This window comes from Cetorhinus maximus, chromosome 3 (genome assembly GCF_964194155.1).
Source record: "Cetorhinus maximus chromosome 3, sCetMax3.hap1.1, whole genome shotgun sequence".
In the NCBI taxonomy this organism is placed as follows: Eukaryota; Metazoa; Chordata; class Chondrichthyes; order Lamniformes; family Cetorhinidae; genus Cetorhinus; species Cetorhinus maximus.
In genome coordinates, this window is record NC_135881.1 from 160225422 (window position 1) to 160251075 (window position 25654).

The window sequence follows — 25654 nt, forward strand, 5'->3', positions numbered from 1 at the left end:
TACTGAAGACTTGTGCTCCAGAACTTGCCATGCCCCTAGCCAAGCTGTTCCAGTGTAGCTACAACACTGGCATCTATCTGGCAATGTGGAAAATTGCCCAGGTATGTCCTATACAAATCCAACCTGACCAATTACTGCCCCAACAGTCTATTCTCATTCATCAGTAAAGTGATGGAAAGGGGTATTAACAGTGCTATCAAGCGACAGTTGCCCTCAACCGTGTCCAACCCATCTCCCGCGCCTCTGCCCTCATACCTTCCTCTCCCTCCCAGAACCATGATAGGGTTCCCCTTGTCCTCACTTTTCACCCCACCAGCCTCCACATACAAGGGATCGTCCTCCGCAATTTCCGGCAATTCCAGCATGATGCCACCACCAAACACATCTTCGCTTCAACCCCGCCCCCCCCACTGTCGGCATTCCATAGGGACCATTCCCTCCGGGGCACTCTGCTCCACTCCTCGATCACCCCCAACACACCAACCTCCTCCCACGGCACCTTCCCGTGCAATTGCAGAAAGTGCAACACCTGCCCCTTTATTTACCCCTCCTCACTGTCCAAGGGCCCAAACACTCCTTTCAAGTGAAGCAGCATTTCACTTGCACTTCCCTCAATTTGGTCTACTGCATTCGCTGCTCCCAATGCGGTCTCCTCTACATTGGAGAGACCAAAAGCAGACTGGGTGACCACTTTGCAGAACACCTTTGGTTTGGCTGCAAGCATGACCCAGACCTTCCTGTCACTTGCCATTTCAACATACCATCCTGCTCTCATGCCCAAATGTCCGTCCTTGGCCTGCTGCAATGTTCCAGTGAAGCTCAACATAAACTGGAGGAACAGCACCTCATCTTCCAATTAGGCACTTTGTAGCTTTCTGGACTTAACATTGAGTTCAACAACTTCAGACCATGAACTCTCTCATCCATCCTCACCCCTTTTTGATCCGCTTTTTGCAAATATTTATTTTAAAATTTTTATGTAAATATATTTTTCCCACCTATTTTTATTTTTAAAAAAAAAATTTACTTCCATTTTTATTCATTGTTTTATCCCCACCTTTTAGCCTATTTCAACCATTTTTTCCATATCATCCCCACCCCACCCCCACTAGGGCCATCTGTCACTTTCTCATTCTGCTTTCTACTCTTAATGTTACCATTAGCACCTCCTTTAGCTGGTATTACCACCATCAACACCGCTTTGACCTTTTGTTTATGACATCTTTTGCAATCTCTCCTTTGCCTCCACCTATCACTGGCCTTCTATCCAGCTTCACCTGTACCACCCCCCCTTAAACAATACGTATTTCACCATATTTTTACTTCTCTTTAGTTCTGAAGAAGTCATATGAACTCGAAACGTTAACTCTGTCTTTCTCTCCACAGATGCTGTCAGACCTGCTGAGTTTTTCCAGCACATTTTGTTTTTGTTTCAGATTTCCAGCATCCGCAGTATTTTGCCTTCATCTTCAGTTGCTTCATCAATGACCTTCCTTCCATCATAAGATAAAAAGTGGGGATGTTCGCTGATGATTGCACAATGTTAAGCAGCATTCACGAATCCTCAGATACTGCAGCAGTCCATATCCAAATGCAGCAAGACTAGGATAATATCCAGGCTTGGGCTGACAAGTGGCAAGTAACATTCGCGCCACACAAATGCCAGGCAATGACCATCTCCAACAAGAGAGAATCTAACCATCACCCTTGACGTTCAATGGCATTACCATCACTGAATCCCCCACTATCATCATCCTGGGGGCTTACCATTGACCAGGAACTGAATTGGACTAGCCATATAAATACTGTGGCCACAAGAGCTAGGTCAGAGGCTAGGAATCCTGAGGCGAGTAACTCACCTCCTGGCTCCCTAATGCCTGTCCACCATCTACAAGGCCTAAGTCAGCAGTGTGATGGAATACTCTCCGCTTGCCTGGATGAGTACAGCTCCAGCAACATTCAAGAAGCTTAACACCATGCAGGTCAAAGCAGCCCGCTTGATTGGCACCCCACCCACAAACATTCACTCCCTCAACCACTGACGCACAGTGGCAGCGATGTATACCATCTACAAGATGCCCTGCAGGAACTCACCAAGCCTCCTTAGACAGTACCTTCCAAACCCACGGCCATTACTACCTAGAAGGACAAGGGCAGCAGATACATGGGAATAACACCACCTGCAAGTCAAGCCACGCACCATCCTGACTTGGAAATATATTGCCGTCCTTCACTGTCGCTGGGTCAAAATCCTGGAACTCCTATCCTTCCACCACTGTGCATGTACCTACACCACATGGACTGCAGCAGTTCACGAAGGCAGATCACCCTCTCAAGGGCAATTAGGGATGAGCAATAAATGCTGACCTAGCCAGCGATGCCCACATCCCGTGAATGAATAATAAAAAAAATTTTGAAGCTGATGATGTGAAACAAAGGCTGTGAAAATCAACCTCTCAGAACACCCCAAGGCATTTCACAGTCAATGAAATTATTTTAAAAGCCTATACAGGCAACGACAACTGACCATTTATGCACAGTAAAGTCTTATAAACAACAAATTAGCTAAATTACCATTTAATTTGGGTTGATATTTTGTTTGAGGGAGAAGTGTTGCCAAGGAGAGAATAGCTTGCTATTCTTTGAATAATGTCACAAGATATTTTAAGTTCCTGAACAAGGGATTTAACATAGCTTTCCTTCAGTAGTGTTCTGAAATGGCAACACCTTTAAAAATCATACAGCTGAGAGAAGACCATTTGGCCTATCGTGCCAATGCTGGCTCTTTGAATGTTCCATTTAGTCTGACTCACTTTGCCCATAGGCCTGCAATTTTAACCTTCCCAAGGTACATATTCAATTCTCTTTTGGAAGTTATGATTGAATCAGCTCACTACAGTGCCTTCCAGATCATAACAACCCACTTTGTAAAAACATTTCTCATCTCCTCTCTTCTTCCTTTGCCAATTAGCTTCAATCTGTGTCCTTTGGTTAATGACCCTCTTCCTCCTGGGCCTGAATTCTACCCTTGGGGTGCGCTCGAAGTTGGCGCAGCCGGAAGCAGATGTAAAACCCACTCCCAGCTGAATTTGTGCTGTGAACGCGATCTTATGCTGGGTGGCCAATTAAGGCCCACCCAGCTTGAAACATGACTGCTGGATGTGTTTTCCATGCAGTGGGGGTGGGAATATGTTGGGTGCTGGGTCCAATGGGGACCTGACGGGGTGTTCAAAAACAGAAGAGGCAGCTCCCTGAAGGCTGCCAGGAGTTGTGGGGAGGCTGAGGGAGCTGCTTGGAAGCAATCCAACAAATGTCTTGGTGTGCAGTCATGGCCTCAGCACCTGATGGTTATGGAAGGTGGGAGGGCAAGTTGGGTAAGCAAGTCGGGTAGGCATTCTGCCCCCCCGTTTCTCAGATAACTGCCTGGGAGTGTTGGTCGAGGAAGTCAGTGCCAGGCGGCATATCCTAATGTCCAGGGACGACAAGAGAAGGCCGCCCCACATGACCAAGAAGGCCTGGACAGAGGTCATCGCCCAGATCATTGGACATGACATGGTGCACCGCACGTGTCTTCAGTGCCGCAAAAGGTTCAATGATATGCTGCGGTCAGGAAGGGTAAGTGCAGAAATGGCATGGACCTGTGCGGAGAATCTTAGTCGGGTGCCCATTGCTTGGAATGTTCAGGGGTCTAAGAGTGTGTATGCCAACTGGCACTGAAGCCTGCCCTGCCAAGGCTGGGATGTCAGCAAGACTGGCCTCAGTGCATTGCAGGGTGAATTGTGCCACAGTGCCCGATTGGGAAGGTGGACGAAAACCAGGAAAGAACCTTCAGGGCTGCAGAAGGATTTAGACAGGTTAGGAGAATGGGCAAAGAAGTGGCAGATGGAATACAATGTGGGGAAGTGTGAGGTTATGCACTTTGGTAGGAAGAATAGAGGCATAGAGTATTTTCTAAATGGGGAGAGAATTCAGAAATCTGGAGTGCAAAGGGACTTGGGAGTCCTAGTCCAGGATTCTCTTAAGGTTAACTTGCAGGTTGAGTCAGTAGTTAGGAAGGCAAATGCAATGTTGGCATTTATTTCGAGAGGACTAGAATATAAAAGCAGGGATGTGCTGCTGAGGCTTTATAAGGCTCTGGTCAGACCACATTTAGAATATTGTGAGCAATTTTGGGCCCCGTATCTCAGTAAGGATGTGCTGGCCCTGGAGAGGGTCCAGAGGAGGTTCACGAGAACGATTCCAGGAATGAAAGGCTTAACATATGAGGAACGTTTGAGGACTCTGGGTCTATACTCGATGGAGTTTAGAAGGATGAGGGGGGGGATCTGATTGAAACTCACAGAATACTGAAAGGCCTGGATAGAGTGAATGTGGGGAAGATGTTTCCATTAGTAGGAGAGACTAGGACCCGAGGGCACAGCCTCAGAGTGAAGGGAAGACCTTTTAGAACAGAGATGAGGAGAAACTTCTTTAGCCAGAGAGTGGTGAACCTATGGAATTCATTGCCACAGAAGGCTGTGGAGGCCAGGTCATTGTATTTAAGACCGAGATAGATAGGTTCTTGATTGGTAAGGGGATCAAAGGTTATCAGGAGAAGGCGGGAGAATGGGGTTGAGAAATTTATCAGCCATGATTGAATGGCAGAGCAGACTCAATGGGCCGAATGGCCTAATTTCTGCTCTTATGTCTTATGGTCTTATGGGAGATGGAGCAATAATGAGGCTATTTTTCCCTGTTAGGAGAAGAGCAGTCATAACGCTGCGGAGTGCCGCAGGAGTGCCAATCTGTGCATCTTCACGAAGCACGAAAGCGATACACTGGAGCTGGAATGCCACAAGCCAGTTTGCTCCTCCGGTCGTGGTGAGGCGGGGACCTCGGATGAATGTAAGAGTGCAGGTGACAGATGCATGTGCGGTGGGTACTAGAAACATAATGGGCTCCTCTCATAGCCAGAGAGCCCATTGAAGCTCCAATGCAGATGGCACCATGCAGCAGGTCTGCACTGTCTCCTCAGCCTGCCTAGCATGCATAGTGACCTTGATGATTGAATGTACTGATCTTTTGCCTTCCTCCCACAGATGCACCATCCACAGGAGCCACTGATGACCCCGAAGACCCCCCCATTGAGCTCAGAGAAAGACATCACACTTACACCAGCATCACACAGTCTCTTTGAACCAGACACGAGTGCAGATACTCACACGTCAGTGGGCATTAGTTATTCGGTTATGTGGGTAATGCACAGTGGTGAGGGCACATCACACTCACATGAGGAGCTGGCAGAGGCAGAGAGGTCTGACAATGGGAGCACAGCTGGAGACCAGGACCAGGCTGCGTCCAAGGCAGATGATGAGCTTTTGGAGTAGTCCATCAGGCAGCAGATGCTGAATGTCCAGAGGGATGCACGGGGAGAACTGATGGAGATCCATGAGAGTCTGTGTGCCATGGTCTCTGATGAGTTCCATGAGTTCTGCGTTGACCCTTAATACCAAGCGCACAGCCTCCTCCATTGAGGGAGTCGCGACTCAAGAGGCAGCTTCAGGAGCAGACTCAGGGGTTCCTGGGGTTGCACTCAGATCTGCAGTGACCTCAGGAGGCCACTGCCAGTGTGAGAGATGGATGAGGCACCTAGTCTCTCTGCTCAGTCTCCCTCCATCAATGTTGAGCAGGGAGATGCAAACGCACCTCACGCTGGCAGACAAAGCTCCCTGTCGTCTCCATAGGCTTCTCTCAGGGCGCTCTGGATGAGGGCACAGCTCCACCAACCCCTCTGCCATTAGCCGCTGCATCTGATGATATCTCAACGACTGAAGAGTGCCCATCCGTGGGACTGGATGCACCCTCCCAGGCGGAGCCCGCTAAGACACCAGCGGCCAGAGGACGCCGCCAAGGTCATCAGGGCTACCAGGACAGCAGAGTCAACAGACTGCCTCGAATGCCACTGTCAGCGAGGGGCGGGAGGGGGGGGTTGTACCAGGACACAGCGTCCACAGACATAAATTGAAGGCACCTTGAGCACAATGGGATGTGTCACCAGTGACATTTTATGTGTTTATTATTTTGATGTTTGTGTTAGGGGTAGACACTTTGTTCATTTTTTGTTCATATGAAATAACATAAACATTTATTTGATTTAAATGGGCTAAGCTGGCTGGATGGTATGAATAGATGCCAGATGCAACAAGGCTTGTAAAAGTATGGCATTGTGTGGTGCTGGCGTACTGGGTTACGTTCTTACTTATTGATTGCTAGCAAAGGAGACAGTGCCATTGGCTTGATGAGGCATCAATGCCTTGGATACCTAGCAGAAGGTTTGTTGGATCAAAGCATACCTGGTGTCCCTACCTTCATGAAGGTTCCTGTCCTCTGCCTCGAGGTCCTCACCCTGCACCTCCCAGGCTCTTCCTCTGAGCCATCCTCCATGGCCTGTGGAGCTGCCTCGCTTTCCTCAGCCTCCAGTGGGTCCCCCTTGCCAGAGCCAGGTTGTGCAGGGCGCAGCATGCAACGACTATGAGGGAGACATGCTCTGAAGGATACTGCAATGCTCCCCCTGACCGGTCCAGGCATCTGAAGCCTGATGGTCCTTTCCACCACCGCTCTTGTGGAGGCATGACTCTTCGGCCTCAGTTCTTGGGTAACAGAGTGGGGTCATCGGCCGCCTCTTCAAGGGATAACCCTTGTCACCAGGAGCCATTCATCCTCTCATGCAAGAGCCATGAACAGCCTTGGCACCTGTGAATGCCGCATCATGTGAGCTCCCAGGGTAATGGGCACAAACACGGAGAATCTGTGTCCTGTGGTCACAGACGATCTGAACATTCATTGAGTGGAACCCTTTTCTGTTTACAAAAGCTCTCGGCTCACCTGCTGGTGCCTTGTTGGCCACATGAGTACAATCTATTACATCCTAGATGCGAGGGAACCCAGTGAAGCTTCGTGCTCTCTCCGCCTGGCTCGCCTCGTCAATCTGGAAGTGGATGAACATGAAGACACATCTAAAAATAGCATCAGTCAGGAGCTTGACGCAACTGTGTGCAGCTGATTGAGAAACACCACACAGATCCCCCACTGAGACCTGAAAAGAATCGGAGGCATAGAAGTTTAGGACCACTGTGACCTTCAAAGCCACCAGCATGGGGTGTCCGCCCACGCCGTTGGAGGCAATTTCCAGACCTATCATGCGACATATTGCTGACACTATGTCCCTAGAGAGGGGTAGTCTCCTGTGACACTGGGCCTTGGACATCTGGAGGTAGTTGGAGCCCTGCCTGAACACCCTAGCTACTGGGTCGTGGGGTCTTCGGCGTGCCCTCCTGCCTTGGCCTCCCTGCTTGCCCTGCACCAACTGAGCCTGTGCCTCTCCTCTAAAAGGTCTGTCCCTGGGATGCTGCCCATGCCCACCTGGCCTCCTCTCCCTTCTGCCCCTCTCTTCCTCTTCAGAGGAGGTTCCATCAGCGGAATACACTATCCCCATTAGATAGGATGCAGAGGAGCAGTGCCTGGAAAATGAAGGAGCACCGTGCTGTAATACTCAGGGGAACCTTCCAGAGAAGATGAGTACCTGAGATGCTGAAACGCAGGCTTGACAGTCAAACAAGATGCCGAGAAACTCTGGGACAAACATGTACTCACACAGCAAAGGACTGGTAATGACAGAGAAAGTGCTGCTGCTCCAGACCTTTTATCTCACCCGTGGATGAGGATATGATTAAACCATGAATTCTGCCCACCTGTTTTGCCCGTGTGACGAGCTAAAAATTGCATGGGCAGCTTAAAATCGCAGTCAATAGGCTTCTTAAAATCTTAATTGGCCCTTTAATTGTTGGCGATCGCTGCTCCGTCTCCCGCGAGCGCCAGCCAACTTCAATATTGCACACATGCTCGATGACATTGGGATGCATGCTCATTGTCTTTTCGCGCAATTTTACGTGTGTTCGGGTTGGTGCGCAGCTGATCTTCGAATGTAAGATTCAGGCCCTGGAAATGGTTTCTCCTCAAGTTATCAAAACATCTCAAAATTTTGAGCACCTTTATCAAATATTTTCCTTAATTTCTGTGCCAAGAACAACTCCAGCTTATCTAGTCTCTGCACTTAACTGAAGTCCCTCTTCCCTGGTAGCATTCTAACAGTTCTCCAAGGCTTTGAATTCCTTCCTAAAGAGTTACACCCAGAATTGAACACAGTACTCCAACTGAGGCCCAATCAATGATTTATAAACATTTAGCTTAGCATCCTTGCTTTTGTACTGTGTGGGGCCAGTTTTAACCTGGAGAGCACGTGGGTTTGAGTGCAGGTGGGGGGATTACAACTGACAAAAAATGTGAGTATAGTGTTCCAACCTGATAACTTGTGCGTTTAACTCGAGCATATTGGTCTCCGCACAACCTCCTTGTAAGAGTTTTGTTGGCTATTAGTTGATCAATTGGAGCGATTTTTCAGTTAAGTTTTAAATTTAATGGCTCATCCATGGTTTTCTCTGGCTTCCTCAAGTTTGGCAGTGAAAGGAAGATGAGAACAGTGGTAATTAAGAGAGTTGACGTTCTGCACTTCTGAATTATAGCATCACAGCGGTCCTTTGGGCATCTTAGATTACACCTTGGATAGGATCAATATGAGCACCACCAGCAGCTGGCTCTTAGGAGGCCTGTAGATGGACGACAGAGGGGGCAGCAACAGGAAGGAGATCAGAAAAGAGGTGTAGTTCACAGGATGCATAACTTGCAAAACAGGAGATCTGGGCAAAAGCTGAGTTCCCTTGATATGTCAGAAGAGCAATATTGCAGGAGGCTTAGGTTGTTGCTTCAGGTGGTGGCAGACATCAGCAACCTCCTGGAAGAAGACATGTTGCCTGTCTATTGACCTTCCCTCCCTATTATCTTTGGGGGATGTAATAGTTTTGATTTGGGTGGACGAGATGGTGTTAAGGGAGTTTGTGTTCATGTGGGTCCCTCTGTGTGACATTATTTGTTGACTCTACATAGATCTTAGCCCTGGTGTTCATGAGAGGGACATAAGACCAAATGGTGGCAGGGGCCAAGAAGATGTTGTTGTGTTGCAGACTCATCGTTAATGGAATCTTCTCATAATTAGTGCATCTCTTGTCTCTCTGGCATCCAGACCCCCCCTCCCCCCGCCACGGACTGCATGCAAACCTAACTCACCATCCTGTCCTTCAAAGGCACCACCAGTGGATTGGACAGTCTCTATGAAATTGTTCTCCACCAGGGTTTTCCTTCTCTGCAAGGCCGGGTTGTGCAACAGACAGCATATCATGACCCTTAATGACAGTCTCACAGGTGCATATTGCTGAATGCTACCTGATCAGTCCATACAATGGAATTGCAGTCTTTAGCAGACCAATGGTCACTAACTTGATGCAATGGTGTGCAGCTGACTGCAAGTTCCCACACAGGTCTCCAACTGAGGCCTGGAAGGACCCTGTAGTGGAAATAAATTCAGGGCCACTGTTACCTTCAAGGCCACAGGCATTGGGTGTCACCTACACAATTGGATGCAGTGTTGGTAGCCAGCATGTCACAGGTTGCTGTGACTGTCTTCCTGGACAACCAGAGTCTTCAGAGGCATTGGTGCTCTGTCACATGTAAGTGTGTTAGCCTTGTCTGGTACACCTACTGGCAGAATACTGCCTTCTCTGTCTGCCTACCTGCCGCTGCTGCCTTTTCTCCACAGGCCCTTGCCCTGCAGTAAGTTGGCCACCTTGACTGACCTGCATGATACATTGTCTATGACCGCACATGAGCTGCATATTGAGTAAGTGGAATACCTTTTGGTTCTGCTACATGGCAGAGTTGAGCTGGAGGCCGTATCTACCCAGGTTATTCAGGGAACAATTCCTGTACCTCAACCTCAGCAAGGAGCGGTGTGTGCAATGCCTCCATTTGACTAAGGAGGTGCACAGTGAAATCTGGCACCTGCTGCAGACAAACCTGCAAGCCTCAGAGCTGGGTGAGGATGGCAATGCCAGTGGCTTGAAAGGTGATTGTGGCCATGAACGTCTTCCAGACTAGAGTAGGCGACACCCCTGACAACTCTCAGTTGGCTGTCCACAGCTGTATAAGAGAAGTCACTGGCATTCTGAATGCAAAAGAAAGGAAAATACATTGCATTGTCTTTTGCCAGAGAGAAGGACAGAGGAAGCACAGAGCTTTGCCAGGATAATGGACTTCCCCATAGTGCAAGGTACATGGTACATTGACTGCACATATCACTTTGCTGGCATTGCATGTGAACTCTGAGATATACCACAGCTGCAATGTGTGACCAGATTCAGTACATCTTGCTCAGTATCATGGTGGTGGTCATGATTCCTTTATTCTGTGTCAGTCCACTGTACCATCAGCATTTGCACCATTGCAACAAACCAGATGGTGGCTATTGGGCAACCTGCACTATCTGCTGACTACTTGGCTAATGGCTTCAGTGTGCAAACTACACATAGATGGGCAGCATGTGTATAACGAGAGCCATGCTGCCACATGAAATATCACCAAGCAGACAATTGGGATGCTTAAGCAATGCTTCTGCTACCTGGACCACTCTGAAAGAGTTCTGCAGTACTTGCCAAAGCATGTGTCATGATTCATCAACATCTGCTGTACGTTGTGCAACTCACCAACATCACCAGGAAATGGTGACTAGTTGAGGAGGAACAAGAGAAAGTAGAGGAGGAAGAAAAGCAAGGGAGTAGAGAACCAACATTACACCTGGTCTGTTGATGATCAGCTCATCTGATTGCGGTACCTGTGAATGCAACCCTAACTCCCTGTTCTACATAAGTTACACACCTCGCATTCCCTCTGTTACTGACCATCACAGCATCCTCCTGGTAACAATGTTGAAATAAAAACTGCCGCAAAAGTAACATTCCAAACCAACTTTACCAATAAAACTATTCAATATTCATGCAAATCAACTAATCACCTTGTTGTATTGTGTCTCTCTTTGTGTCTTTGCCTGTCCTCATGCACCAACACAGTGCTACTCCAGTGACTGCAGCATGGCTGGTGGAAGCCTATTGACTTTCATTGGCAGATGGTTTTGCAGGATGATCTCGTGCAGCTTCTGGCCGCACAACTTCAGCATGGGTGGCAGCAGTAAGGACTGACTAGCTGACAAGCAACAGCAGAGATACTGGCAAAGTGGAAGAGGTAGGTGGACGAGTGCTGTCATTTTGAGGGAGGACATGTTCATGCTCATGCAGATGGAGTGGCAACTCAGCAATCCTGGTAATGTGTTGGAGGAAAGATTGCTGGACTTTGACACCCTACAAGCCTATGTGAACATTGATATCCACAGTTATGATGGTAGCAGTCTGACCGTGCATGTCAGCATTTGAACTTGCATGATTTCAGTTTGAGTATCCATTGTAGCAGTCAGACATTGAGTGGATTCTGCAATGGAAGCTGAGACATTGGCCATCTGATGCTGCATTATGGTTGGGTTTGCCACTGGGCTAATGGAGTTGGACACCATTTCCACATTGGAAAAGATGGGCTCCATGCTCTATATCAAGCCTTGTACCAAGTTGGTGCTAGGCTCATTCATGTTCCTTGACAGTGATTGCAGGTTTTCTGTCAATGCACCAAGCATTTCATTGTGTATAGCCATCAGCTATTTCTTGGAGGTTGTCCCAATGATTTTCTAATCTGAGTCTGTAGCAGCAGAGCTGATGCACAACCTTGTCTTATGGTGAGCTGGCACCTGCACTACCCTTTCCCCATCCTGGCTGCAAGCCACTCATGCCCACCTTTAAGCTGCCCTCTGAATATGCTGTGTCAGTGCCTGAGTTGCTGGCTGTGAGTGTGAGACTGAGTGTTGGTGTTTCTTATTCATCATCCTCTTCTTGCTGCTGTATTACTGTCCGGCCAGGCTGTCGTTTTTGGATATCTAAATGGAGAAAGATACAAGACTAGGATGGAGATGAGGGGAGGGAAGGGGGAAAGCAAGTGGTGCTTTGTTTACACCATCTGTAGCTTGGAAAGCAGAAAAGATTGCAGGCTGAGGGGCAAGTAGGATACGAGAAGAAGGATTAGGTTTGAGTATACCCTCATCTTCAGTGCTTTCGGCACCACTGCTGGCCCCAGCATCAGTCATGGCTGCTCCAAAGATGGCCAGTACTGTCTTCCATCACGGTGAGGACATACAGCCATCTTTCCTCATCAGCCAGGCACTAATTCCTGCAGTTGTGTGCCACCTTGTCCTTCAAGGGAGAGGAATGAATGAGTTTGATGCAATCTGTTTGGGTGATGTGCCTGTCATAGAACAAAGAACAAAGAAAAGTACAGCACAGGAACAGGCCCTTCGGCCCTCCAAGCCTGCGCCGATCATATTGCCTGTCAAACTAAAACATTTTGCACTTCCGGGGTCCATATCTCTCCATTCCCATCCTATTCATGTATTTGTCAAGCTGCCTCTTAAACACCACTATCGTACCTGCTTCCACCACCTCCTCTGGCAGCGAATTCCAGACACTCACTACCCTCTGCGTAAAAAACTTGCCCCGCACATCTCCTCTAAAGTTTTCTCCTCTCACCTTAAATCTATGTCCCCTAGTAATTGACTCTTCCACCCTGGGAAAAAGCTTCTGATTACCTACTCTGTCCATGTCACTTATGGTTGAATGTCTTCAGCTGTGTGTCTTAGCTGAGTGATGTGGGTGTTAGGCTTGCAGCAGTGTTAAGTGAATGTTGCGGTGAAGCTATAAACGTGAGGTCTGAGCTGTGGTTGATAGAGGTTGGTGGTGGGTGAGTGAAGTGGCAGTGGTGAATTGAGCAGCCTAGTGGTTCAGTCATAAGGTTATGGCATTTAAAGATGCATTCACTGACTTTGATGACTTGGGTGATAACATTAAACTTCTTGGGTCACTGCATTCTCAGGGCTACACTGCTGGTGGCTATTTGCTCCCATTACTTTTGAAACGTCTGTCTGGACAGCTTCATGGTCCCTTGTGAATAGATCACGTCTCTCCTCCTGACCATCTCCTGCATAAAAACCTCTAATGCTGAGTTAAAGAAATTGAAGCATGATCTTTGCCATTTTTCAGTATTCTTCCCCCTCGAACACTCTTTCCCAGCCACTTCTGGCATATGTTGCAGTCAAAATGCACCTCCCAAATTTATTTCACTTAGAATTGATGGGTGTAACCCCTACACTTAGTCCCTACACATTTTATAGAGCCAATTTAATGAGTTTGCACTGTAAATAGAAACCTTGTCCAGCAGCCATGCGTATTGAGAAATCATGGGCACATTGACCTCAATTTTCTGTCCATTAATCACCCCCAAATTTTCCAATATCTGCAGCTAGCAGGTGAAGCTTGCATTTGTAGTTTCGTCCCAATCCTGCCTCATTAATCATGCACATTCACTGGCATATCACTCACTGCCAGCTCAAGGGACATCACCACCACACACACCCTCACATCTCCATCTGGTCTCATCTCCTCTGGAGACTGCCTCCTCAGCCCTCACCCTCTTGAGGACACTTGCACAGGTCAACATGTGTCCTCACATACACCCTGGGATACCCTCCTTCCCTATTAATGCCCCAGCCCTGCAGCTTCATCCCTTGCTTGAGGCCACTTCTCCCCCTGCTCCAAGCAAGCTATAGCCCTGTAGCCATTGAAAAGCCACCCTTGCCTTATGGTTGGTCTCGTAAGTAGAAACCTGCCCATCAGCCCCTCTAAAAGTGATGTAGTGCTGCCTGTGAAACCTGGCGCTGATGACCGTGAGTGCTGCCCAAAACAAGGTAGGCAAACAGGCCTCAAAGTTCCGAGTGAAGTGCAGCCCGCCAGGTGCACGTCGCTTATGTTCAGTTGTGAAGCATGTCAGCATGTAAGGATGATCCAGCGTGGGGGATTGATTCCGACGAGTAGGGCTTATAATGATATGCAGCTGTATTAAAATTAAGTTCCTGACATTTGGCGGTGAGAAAGGCAGCCCATCGTTGACGGGCGGAGCGGATGATCGCAAACTGGTTTCACGATGTCATGAAAATGATTTTTGGCCTTCCCGCCATATTGTTTGCTCAAGCCCGCCATAATGCCTGACGCCAACAGGCATGGAAAATTCCAGCCAATGGCTTTGCTCGTTTCAATATTTGGGGAAATTTCTGCTCGTTGCTATTGGATGTTACAAATCATGTGGCTAATCAGCGACAGAACTTAAGAACACAAGAAATAGGTGCAGAGTAGACCACATGGCCCAACAAGCCTACTCTGTGATTCAGTATGATCATGGATGATCTTGGGCTACAACTCCATTTTCCCACCCACCGCCCCCATATCCCTTAATTCCCTGACAGACCAAAAACCTGTCTATCTTAGCCATAAAGGTATTGAACGATGGAGCATCCGCAACCATCTGTGGTGGAGAATTCCAAAGATTCACAACCCTTTGGGTGAAATAATTTCTCCTCATCTCAGTCCTAAATGATTGGCTGCTTATCCTGAGACTGTTTTAGATTTCCCAACCAGCAGAAACAACTCCTCAGTATCTACCCTGTCAAGCCCCTTCAGAGTTTTGTTGGTGTCAATGAGATTGCCTCTCATTCTTCTAAACTCCAGAGACTATAAGCCCAATTTACTCAGCCTCTGATCATAGGACAACCCCCTCACCCCAAGGAACAATTTAGTAAACCTTCGCTGCACCAGCTCCAATGCTAGTATACACTTTCTTAAATGTGGAGACCAAAACTGCACACAGTAATCCACATGTGGCCTCACCAAACTCCTGTACAATTGGAGCAAGACTTCTTTGTTCTTGTACTCCAATTCCCTTGCAGTAAAGGCCAACATGCCATTTGCCTTCCTAGTTGCGTGCTGCACCTGCATGCCAATGTTCCTTGTACAAGCACATCCAAGTCTCTTTGAGCATCAAAATTTACAAGTTTCTCATCTTTTAAAGAAATATCCTGCTTTTTAATTTTACAACCATAATAAATAACTTCACAATTCCCTACACTATACTCCACCTGTTCTCTTGTTGCCCACCCACTTAACTTGTCTATGTCTCTTTGCAGCCTCTCTATTTCCTCCCCTCAGCTTACCTTTCCACTTAGATTGGTATCATCATCAAAATTAGATAGATTACTCTCTGTCTCTTCATCTAGGTCATTAATATAGATTGTGAATAGCTGAGGCCACAGAACTGATCCTTGCGATACTCCACTATTCACTGCCTGCCAACTTGAAAAAGCCCCATTTATACCCACTCTTGGTTTCCTATCCGTTAATCAATCCTCTATCCATGCTAATATATGACAGCTCCATGAGCCCTTACCTTGACTATTAACCTTTTGTGCATCACCTTATTGAATGCCTTTTGGAATTTCAAGTATACTACAACAACTGATTCCCTTTTATCTACCCTACTAGTTAAATCCTCAAAAAACTTGAATAAATCTGTCTAACAGTCTTTCTCTTTATTAAAACTATGCTGACTTGTTCTAATCAATCTATGCCTTTCAAAGTGCATTGTTAAGATTTCCTTAATAATTGATTCTAGCACTTTTTCAACAACTGATGTTAGGTTAACTGACCTATAGTTCACTGTTTACTCCCCTTCCTTTCTGGAAAAGTGATGTAGCATTTACCAGCTAACCAGGGGGACCATTCCCAAATCTAAGGGCAGGATTTTTAGGCCGGCAAGCGGGCCGGGGAACGGACTGCTGATTGCGATTGGACCCCGACCACGATTTCACGCTGGCTGGCCGGTTAATGGCCAGCCAGCATGAAGCGTGCACTGAAATGCTCAGTGCTGCCAAGATGGGGGTGGGAAGAGGGCGGTGCTGACGTAACTGTAGGAACTGGCGAGTGCTAAATGAAAGCTCCCAGAGGGCAGATAGTTGCCTCAGGGAGCTAAAGACTTGAAAACAATTAAATAAAATTTTTAAAATAAGGAAAAAATTGTCCAAGCATCGCAATCAGTCACCTGAACATATACATTATAAAAATGCTGTCCATAGATTTTTTTTTTATACGTTTAATAATGGAAACCTCATCCCACCCTTGGATGAGATTTCATGAAAAATGCAAAGTCCACCTAGCCAATTCGCCCATCTGCTAACCATAAGGTTGGACAGACATTGAAAAATTGGAGACGATTACAACTTTAATGACTTTAATAGGCCTCTTAATTGTCGGCAGGCGTGCTTCTGACTTTTGCTTGCGCCCACCAACTGAAATATTGCGCAATTTTGCATATGGTCCGGTTGGGCGCCTGCCCGCACGCTGACCTAAAAATTCTGCCCTAAGAAATTTTGGAGAATCATAGCAAGCACATCCACTATCTCAGCAGCTATATATCTTTTAGAACCCTAGGTGTAGGCCATCAGGTCCCAGGGATTTGTTAGATTGTAGTCCCTTAAGTTTCTCCAATACTTTATCTCCGCAGATATTAATTCCCCTAATTTCCTCAATTTCTAGCCCATAGATTACTGTCTTTTCTGGTACAAAATTTCTACTGTGAAGATAGACATAAAATATTTGTTCAGTGCCTCTGCCGTTTCCTCATTCCCCATGATAATTTCTCCAAACTCTGCCTCTAAGAGACCAGTGTTCACTTTATCTAATCTCTTCCTTTTTATATACTTACAAAAGCTCTTACAATCTGTTTTTATATTTCTGGCCAGTTTACTCTCATATTCTACTTTTTTATTTTTATCAACTTTTTGGTGGCCCTTGGCTGGTATCTAAAACACTCTCAAACCTCAGATTTGCTACTGATTTTTGCAACATTGTAAACCTCTTCCTTTAATCTATTACTACCCTTAACTTCCTGAGTGAGCCACGATGGGTCCTTCTTGCTGAGCTTTTGTTCGTCAACGGAATGTATTTTTGTTGAATATTTTGAATTGTTCTTTTAAATGTTTCCCACTCTTCATTTACCTCTGTAATTTCTAGTCTATTTACCCAATTAACCTTAGCCAGTTCTGCCCTCATACCTATGTAATTGGCTTTATTTAAGTTGAAGATTTTTGTTTGTGATTGGAATATGTCACTTTCAAACTTGACATGGAACTGAATGGTATTATGAATGGACAGTGAAGGTGATTGTCATCATTGTACATGTGGAAGCTGGTGTGTTTTTGGATATTGCTGAGGGATAGCATCTAGATGAGGAATAGGAGAGGATAGGTCCTTGGGAGATTCCAGAGCTGATGGTCCAATTGTGGGAGGAAAAGGTGCTGCAACTGATTCTCTTTATATGACTTAATGGAAACAGGCGAATGTAGTCCTATCCAGCTGAAAAATAGGGGAGAGGCATTGGAGAAGGATAGTATGGTCAAATATGTCATAGGCTGCAGATAGGTCAAGAAGAAAGAGGAGAGATGACTATGGGATAGTGGCTAAAAAAATTTGAGCCAGCTCTTTCTGGAATGAAATTAAGAAACACTTTTATACACACAATGTGGTAGAGTTTTGGAACTCTCTTCTGCAAAGGGCAATTGATGGTAGATCAATTGTTAATTTTAAATCTGAGATTGATAGGCTCTTGTTAACCAAAGGGGAATCTAGGAAAAAGGTGGGTAAATGGATATAGATTGCAGATCAGCATAGAAACTAAGAGCAGGAGTAGGCCATTCGGCCCTTTGAGTCTGCTCCCCCATTCATTATGATCACGGCTGACCATCCAACTCAATAGCCTGTCCCGCTTTCCCCCCATACCCTTTGATTTCTTTCATCCCAAGAGCTATATCTAACTCCTTCTTGAAAACTTACAATGTTTTGGTCTCAACTACTTTCTGTGGTAATGAATTCCACAGGCTCACCACTCTCTGGGTGAAGAAATTTCTCCTCATCTCGGTCCTAAATGGTCTACCCCATATCCTCAGACTGTGACCCCTGGTTCTGGATTCCCCCACCATCGGGAACATTCTTCCTCCATCTACCCTGTCTAGTCCTGTTAGAATTTTATAGGTTTCTATGAGATCCCCCCTCATTCTTCTGAACTCCAGCGAATATAATCCTAATCGACTCAATCTCTCCTCATATGTCAGCTCCGCCATCCCAGGAATCAGTCTGGTAAACCTTCGCTGCATCCCTCTATAGCAAGTACATCCTTCCTCAGATAAGGATACCAAAACTGCACACACTATTCCAGGTGTGGCCTCACCAAGGTCCTGTACAATTGCAGCAAGACGTCCCTGTTCCTGTACTCGAATCTTCTGGCCAAGAAGGCCAACATACCATTTGCCTTCTTTACTGCCTGCTGCACCCGCATGCTTACCTTCAGCGACTGGTGTACAAGGACACCCAGGTCTCGTTGCACATTCTCTCAATTTATAGCCATTCAGGTAATAATTGGCCTTCCTGTTTTTGCTACCAAAATGGATAACCTCACATTTATCCACATTATACTGCATCTGCCATGCATTTGCCCACTCACTCAACTTGTCTAAATCACACTGCAGCATCTCTGCATCCTCCTCACAGCTCACCCTCCCACCCAGCTTTGTGTCACCTGCAAATTTGGAAATATTACCTTTAGTACCGTCATCTGAATCATTAATATATATTGTGAATAACTGGGGTCCCAGCACCGATCCCTGCGGTACCTCACTAGTCACTGCCTGCCATTCGGAAAATGACCCGTTTATTCCTACTCTGTTTCCTGTCTGCCAACCAGTTTTCTATCCATCTCAATACACTACCCCCAATCTCACGCGCTTTAATTTTACACGCCAATCTCTTATGTGGGACTTTGTCAAAAGCCTTCTGAAAGTCCAAATAAACCACATCCACTGGCTCCCTCTCATCAACTCTACTAGTTACATCCACGAAAAATTCCAGTAGATTTGTCAAGCATGATTTCCCTTTCATAAATCGGACTCTGTCTGATTCTGCCATTGTTTTCCACGTGCTCAGCTATTAAATCTTTTATAATGGACTCTAGAATTTTCCCCACTACTGGCGTCAGGCTGACTGGTCTATAATTCCCTGTTTTCTCTCTGCCTCCCTTTTTAAATTGTGCAGTTACATTAGCTACCCTCCATGATCTCATTGAATGGTTTTGCAGTAGATTAATTGATAGAGATTGATTGCTATGATTAGACAACAACTCCATTATTTTTTCATTATTTGACTACCAGGAGAAGGTAAAATGAATGGACCTTAATCTATCTTTGTCCAGCATTTCCTATGTTTCTATGCATTGTCAAAGAATTTCAGGATTGTGTTTCTCATACCGAAGTCGAAAAGTGGACCAGAACTTATCTTTGGAGAATGTCACTTCCAATCTTTTTCCAGTCCAAACAGCATCCATTTACTGTATTTCTTTGTCCTCTTTTGTATCAATCAACTTTCCATCCATGTTGCTAAATGTTCTAATGAGCACTTTGTGAGACCCCTTGTCGTATGCTTGCTGAAAACATGTATTTAAAAGCTTTAGTAATGTTAACAAATCCATATTGGTTGCCTTTAACTTGCGTATGCATTTCTAAATTAAGAATCGATTGTGTAATTGGAGTGAGTCATATGTTGGTCAAATTAGGTGGGCAAGTTCCCTTCACTCAAGGATATTAGTGAACCAGTAGATTTTTATAACAATCCAGCAACTTTCTTCATCATAATTTCTATGGTCTACCATAATATCACCAATTTCTTAATTTAATTTCAAAACTTAATATGGTAGGAATCTCATGGTTTCGTGGTTGCTAATTCAGTTGTTTAACCAATAATAATTTCTGATGAAAGGTCATTGACCTGAAATGTTAACTTTAGCCTCAATCTTAACTTCACAAAATCAGGTTAGTTGAGGTTAAAATGGCTAAAATGCAAATAATCTTGAACAAGAATCAAACCCACACACTTCCAGTTTTAATGAAGATGGGATGGACAGTGAGATGCATACCCATATGCAGAAGCGAGTTGGTCATTTGAATAGAATAATGAGGCCTTCTTTTGCCACATAATGTGCCTTTTTAATAGTCTTTCTATTTTGAACCACAGGCAATTGGGTTTTGCAGGCCTTTGGAAGCATGGTAGTTTAAAGGAGGTGAGAAGAGCTAAATCCAGGAGGTAAGTGCTTCCTCCAAGCCCCCCAATTGCTCTTCTTCAATTGCACCCCCACAACTATGGTCAGGAGCCCAAAGGCTCCCAGCTTGTGAATCAGACTGCTTGCAGCTGAAATCCCAATGAAAAACAATTAATGTAGTCCTGCAGTTAAATTCTGCCTGACATTCAAGAAATTTGTTCTTCCAGTTTTCCCAACCTCATAATCACCCCCACAGAACTTGCCTCCAGGTTAAAATACAGCTTTCCACAGCTGCTACTTGATCTGCTGAGTATTTGGAGCATTCTTTGTTTTCATTCTAGATTATCGACATCACACTTATTTTGCTTTCCTGAATAAAAAGGTCACCTTCCAATTTAGGGCTGATTTTTTTTTCTCAAGACATTAGGTGTTGTGGGCAGGGTTTGAGGCAAATAGCACCCCTGGTCCCACAAGGAAATGGATAGTAAAATAAAAACCCTTTTTTCTTTCTGGGCCTGGCACCTTTTACGCAATGCTTTCCTAGCACAAGCCTCTGGATAAAATGGCAGTTTGGCTTTGATTATATTTTCCAAGGCTACATCTGCATATTTAAAGAAATACACGTTAAAATTGGAAACCACAAGAAAGCAGTGAGGTCAATGTTGTTAAGTCCTATGGTTTCCAACTGGAATGAAACTTCAGAAGGATGCTACTGAGAGATTGTATACAAGAGCAGAATTATGTCATCTGTCATCTGTCATCTGCAGGTAATGAATTATCAAATGATATATTTAGCAGTAACTGGAAAATTTAGTCCTGCATCAGTCTCACTAGGCACTGTGTGGGTATTTTATAGCTGTATCCTTACTAATCAAGCAATTTCTTTGCACAAAGTAGTCATGAGCTTACCAATGACATGGAAAATTACCTTTCATTTGTTTATCAGTTAGTTAACAGAATTATGAATTAAGGTAGAAAATGTACCGAAGAAACAGAATTGCATGTCCAGACAATGTGCCAGAGCACAAAAATATGCACTGACGCATAGCAGAAATAGAAACTTGACCAAGTAGAAAACAATAGTGCATGTCACAACGAAGCACAATTGAGTAAATTTAACACACAAATTTTTGCGGTCAGGGAATATTGTTTGCACAAGGTGGAGTGAAAACATTTCAATGATTAGAAAAGGGTCATTTCAATGTGCTCACTTGCAAATGATGTAATTTCATTGAGAATCAGGCTGCTTGTGTGTTTTTTAAATGTCGACATATCAATAGTCAGATCTCTGTGGCCAGTCAAGTATTCCAAGTATGTAATTTACTGCTTGCAGGTAGGTGCAATTTCTCATGTTGTGGCAGGTTGAGTAACTTTATAGCCCTCCTTAACTGAATATGATGACTCAGGCAGTTACAATACCATTCACTGTGTGAGCTTGTTTCCTCTCTCTTCATATCTCAGTAAAATAACACTCAACTAAGCTGACATCCTACCCCCATGTTAACAGCATTTGGAATATTATGACTTAGGCCTCTGGCATGTTGGTGATGACAGACAGTTACATTGTTCTATCACAGATGACTATTCATTCTCATATTAATTTATTTCTTAAATCACCTCTTTTTGTTTGTCTGGATTGTAAGGGTTTGTATCACTGTTCAAAAGCACCCCTGGCTACATTAGATTTGTTGTTTCCTACCCCTATCAATATTGCCTGTGCTTGCTCATTTTCACAAGACATGCCATTAGGAATTTCAGTTAAGTTGGGCAGCTCTATGTTTAATAATGATGTACTCATACAGGAATATAAATTGGTCAAGGAGGTGTAGTGTGGTTAACAAAATCCCAAATTTGGTAATCCACCATTTATAGGGGGATTCATACAGAACTTATTGTGCCCAAATTAAAGTTGCTTATTTTTGTATTGTGCAGCAGAGTTCAATTTCTTTATTTTAAGTACCTTTGTAATTATGTTACTTGACATTGTTTGATACTGCATTACTAATATATTGATATGCTCATGACTGCATTTCTCCCATTATTCACCAGATCACAAGATAATTACAGATGGGAAAGGGCATTTAACCCAACTAAAGTTACCCATCCAGAAAGATCTTAAAGTCCCCTCATCATATCATCTTACTCAGGGTAGAATTTTTTCTTTGTCACCTAGGCTTCAGGAATTACCTGGACAGGAAGAAGCACGTAGTTATAAAACCTGCTCTTCCATGGAAGTAAGATTGCAGTTTAAAATCCAGTGTATTACCACTCATCATATAATGTTGATTGTTTAGTGAGGACATCATTGCAGGTCAACTTCAGGAATCTTTCTCACTACTGATGTTTGTCCTGACACCTTTAGTGAGAAGTAAAACTTCCGCTTCCCCCTAACTCCAAAGTATATGTTATTGAAACAAAAGATATTTGTGCAGGGTAAAAACAAAAGCTGTTAATGCCAAAAATCTAAAAGTCTGTCAACATCTGAAAAGAGAGAAGACTGGCTAATGTTTCATTTTGAGATCCTTTGTGAAAATTGATACATGGGGTGGAATCTTCCATTCTGGAGTCTTAAGTCCAGTGGCAGACGAGAAAGTTGGAGTGACTTCTGCTGGAGAGTAGGGGGGTGTCGAACATGCAAGACCTTGCATTGTTTAGCTCATTAATTGTGCATCTACAAGGAGCATGTTGAATCTCATGGTGGATGGGCAGGAAGTCACCCGCCCCACCATCACCTCAAAGGCTCCAGCGTCTGGGTGCCATATTTAAATGGCAGCCAGCCAGCCATTCACTCACTGTAGGCCAGGACCTCCAGATCCTGTAAAAAAAAATGTCCAGAAAAAGATAGCAACCTTCAGCCCTTCGGTGATTCAGTGATGCCTCCCTGGAGATTCTCCTCCAAGTTGACCAGGAAAGGCAGGAGGTCCTCTTTCCGAGGGATGGGAGCAGGAAGTCCACCTGTCTGACCACGCTGGCCTGAGGAGGTCACCAGGCTGGTGAGCACGGTGGGGTCTAAAGAAGGACCACTCTGCAGTGCAGAAAACAGCTGAATGATCTGCTGCACTCCGCCAGGGTAAGTCAAACTTCTACTCACTGCGAACGCACTTTCATAAGGACATCAGACATAAAATTAACGTCTACAAGGATGTCACACACTATCAGCAGATGGCTTATCGGCACTCAATCTGTCATAGCCACTTAAACATAGAAACTAGGAGCAATTAAGGCCCACCCAGCGGGTAAACGACTCCCGTGGAGAACGGGAAAATAGTTGCGGGGGCGGGCGGCCTCAGACTGCCGGTTCGAATGGGGAGCTGGCAGCCTGTATAAAGAGCGGCCAGGCAGCCTGCTTGAGGCAGTGCACCATGGCCACTTGTGGAGAGAGGGAGGGAGGACCGATTGGACAGCAGCATGAGCAGGAGGAGGGGGGCAGGAGAGGCTAGCGGGGGGGCCACTGATTTTCAGATGTATGCCTTGCTGTCCTCCTCCAAGAGGTGTCTATTTGTCGGCACGTGCTGTATCCGGAGGATGGGAGGAGGAGGGCCCCCCATGTCACCAGCCAGGCATGGGAGGAGGTGGGTGACACTGTCAGTGCCCATGATGATGTGCGGCGCACTGGCACCCAGTGCAGGAAAATATTCAATGATTTGCTGCGCTCTGGACGGGTGAGTACCATGTCGGTCTTGGCCACTTGACCCAGAAGGCAGCCTTAGCCTTTGAGCCCCCTCACCATGTCTTGCTGTCGTTACTGCATAGGGCATCTGGCGCATGCTGGGCGGGAAAATGGGTACTGACCATGCTTACATCAGCCTTAGTGGTTGAGATGAAGAAGGGTTCTCCCCGCAGCATATGTTGGTGTTTGTGGCATTTGAGTAGTCTGGAGGCAACCTGCAGGGGAGGCCGCTAGACACATACTCAGAACTCCAACATATGTCATATTGATGGTAATGAGATGGTGCAAGGGGTGCCTCAAGGTGCTTTGGCCAAGTGGCATCTGCTGGCATTGGCGCCACACCTAATTGCGCCTCGTTGCCATGGCGTTAAGAGCCGTGTGATATTCAAAGTGATGGACGCCGAATGTGTCCACGGTGGCCATTGGGGGAGGGGGTTGGGACCAGCCGTACTATCTTCTGGGGACTGATCACCAGTAGTGTGGACAGGAGCCGCTGGAGGCCTCAGATGGGCCACTGTGGTTGGGGTGCAGCGTGCGCGTGCAGCGTACATGAGCGAACAGCCCCAATAAATCCTCTTCTCTGTTTTGCAGGCTAAAAGTCACCACAATGCCCAGAAGCGCCAGAGGACTGGAGGTGGGTGCGCCCTCCTGCAGCGTCTCACAACCTTTGAAGAACAGGTCATGGAGCTGGGCAGGAGGCAGGAGGCTGGGGTCCAGCGGCCAGGTATTTGAGGTCCACAGTCCCATCCACTCTGTCTGCCCATGATCCAAACCACTGATGGTTGCTGCAATTGTTAATACTGAAACAATGCTCATTCACAGACTGAGACATTCTAACGTGTGGGTCATACAGAAAGGACCCTTGTCCCCTTGAGGATTCACGTCTCCACCACCTTCCAAAGTCACCTTATCCCATTTGTGACCACTATCACCATGGTCTAACATGTCATTGGATCGCTGCTGCACAGTTAAAGAGTTATTGCATCTTAGGGGGTTTGGGACTTCCAGCACCTTTTCAGCCAGTGCGTCCCACATTACTTTGTCCAAAAGGTCCTTAGCACCTCAGCTGTGAACCTCAAGGCACTCAACATAAATGCCACCACGTTACTCATCCCTGCGCCAAGGGGGAATGTTGCCCTCTGCCCACCCGGTCTATGCCCCTCCTAACGGAATGAAGGCCAATAATGTGACCTTTCAATCTCCTGTGATCCAGGGCAAATGTCGCAACTGTTTGTGAAGTTTCCTCAACCCCGCAACTATCCAGGCCGGAATGCATCCAGGTCAGGTACCTCTGCACTCTCCCCACTCCAATGGTACATAACATGCCATGTGGCGTTCCTGAGGCCATCTGACCAGCCTGTCTGCATGTGCGTTTAATGGTTGGGGCTCCTCTTGACTCTTTCCCACCTCACCAATGTTCGTCTCCTTAGGGTCTTGAAGGGTGAGCGACTTATGAGGCTAGGGGGGGAAAGGGATGAAAGGTTGAACTGAATGTACGCTAACTGATGCACTGTTCTTGTTAATTTCAGCATCACCACCAGAGCGACCCGCACCTCGACCCCGCGGCCCCCTCTCCACACCTGAGGGGCAACATGTGCAACTTGCGGCACATCATTTCAGCCAGTCAGGCACCAGTGCAGACACACACACCTCGGTGGGGACTTTACCGTCGGCTAGTGTCCCGGGTCACAGTGAAGAGGGCACAATCACAATCGCTGGAGGAAATGGTAGGGACAGAGAGTACCGATGGCGCCAGCATCCGGCAGGCTGCAGGGGACGAGGCACACGCTGAGTCCGGCACTGATGATGTGCCTCTGGAGTTGTCCCCATTGCAGAAGCTGCAGGACAGGTGGCAGGACGTGCGTTTGCATCTGGCAGGGTTGCATGAGAGAATGCTTCAGTTGCTCTCTGCGACGGAAGCGTCCAGGCAGAGTGCACGTGAAGGTTTGACCCTCAGGGCAAAGCTTCAGGCTTCCTCCAATGAGAGAT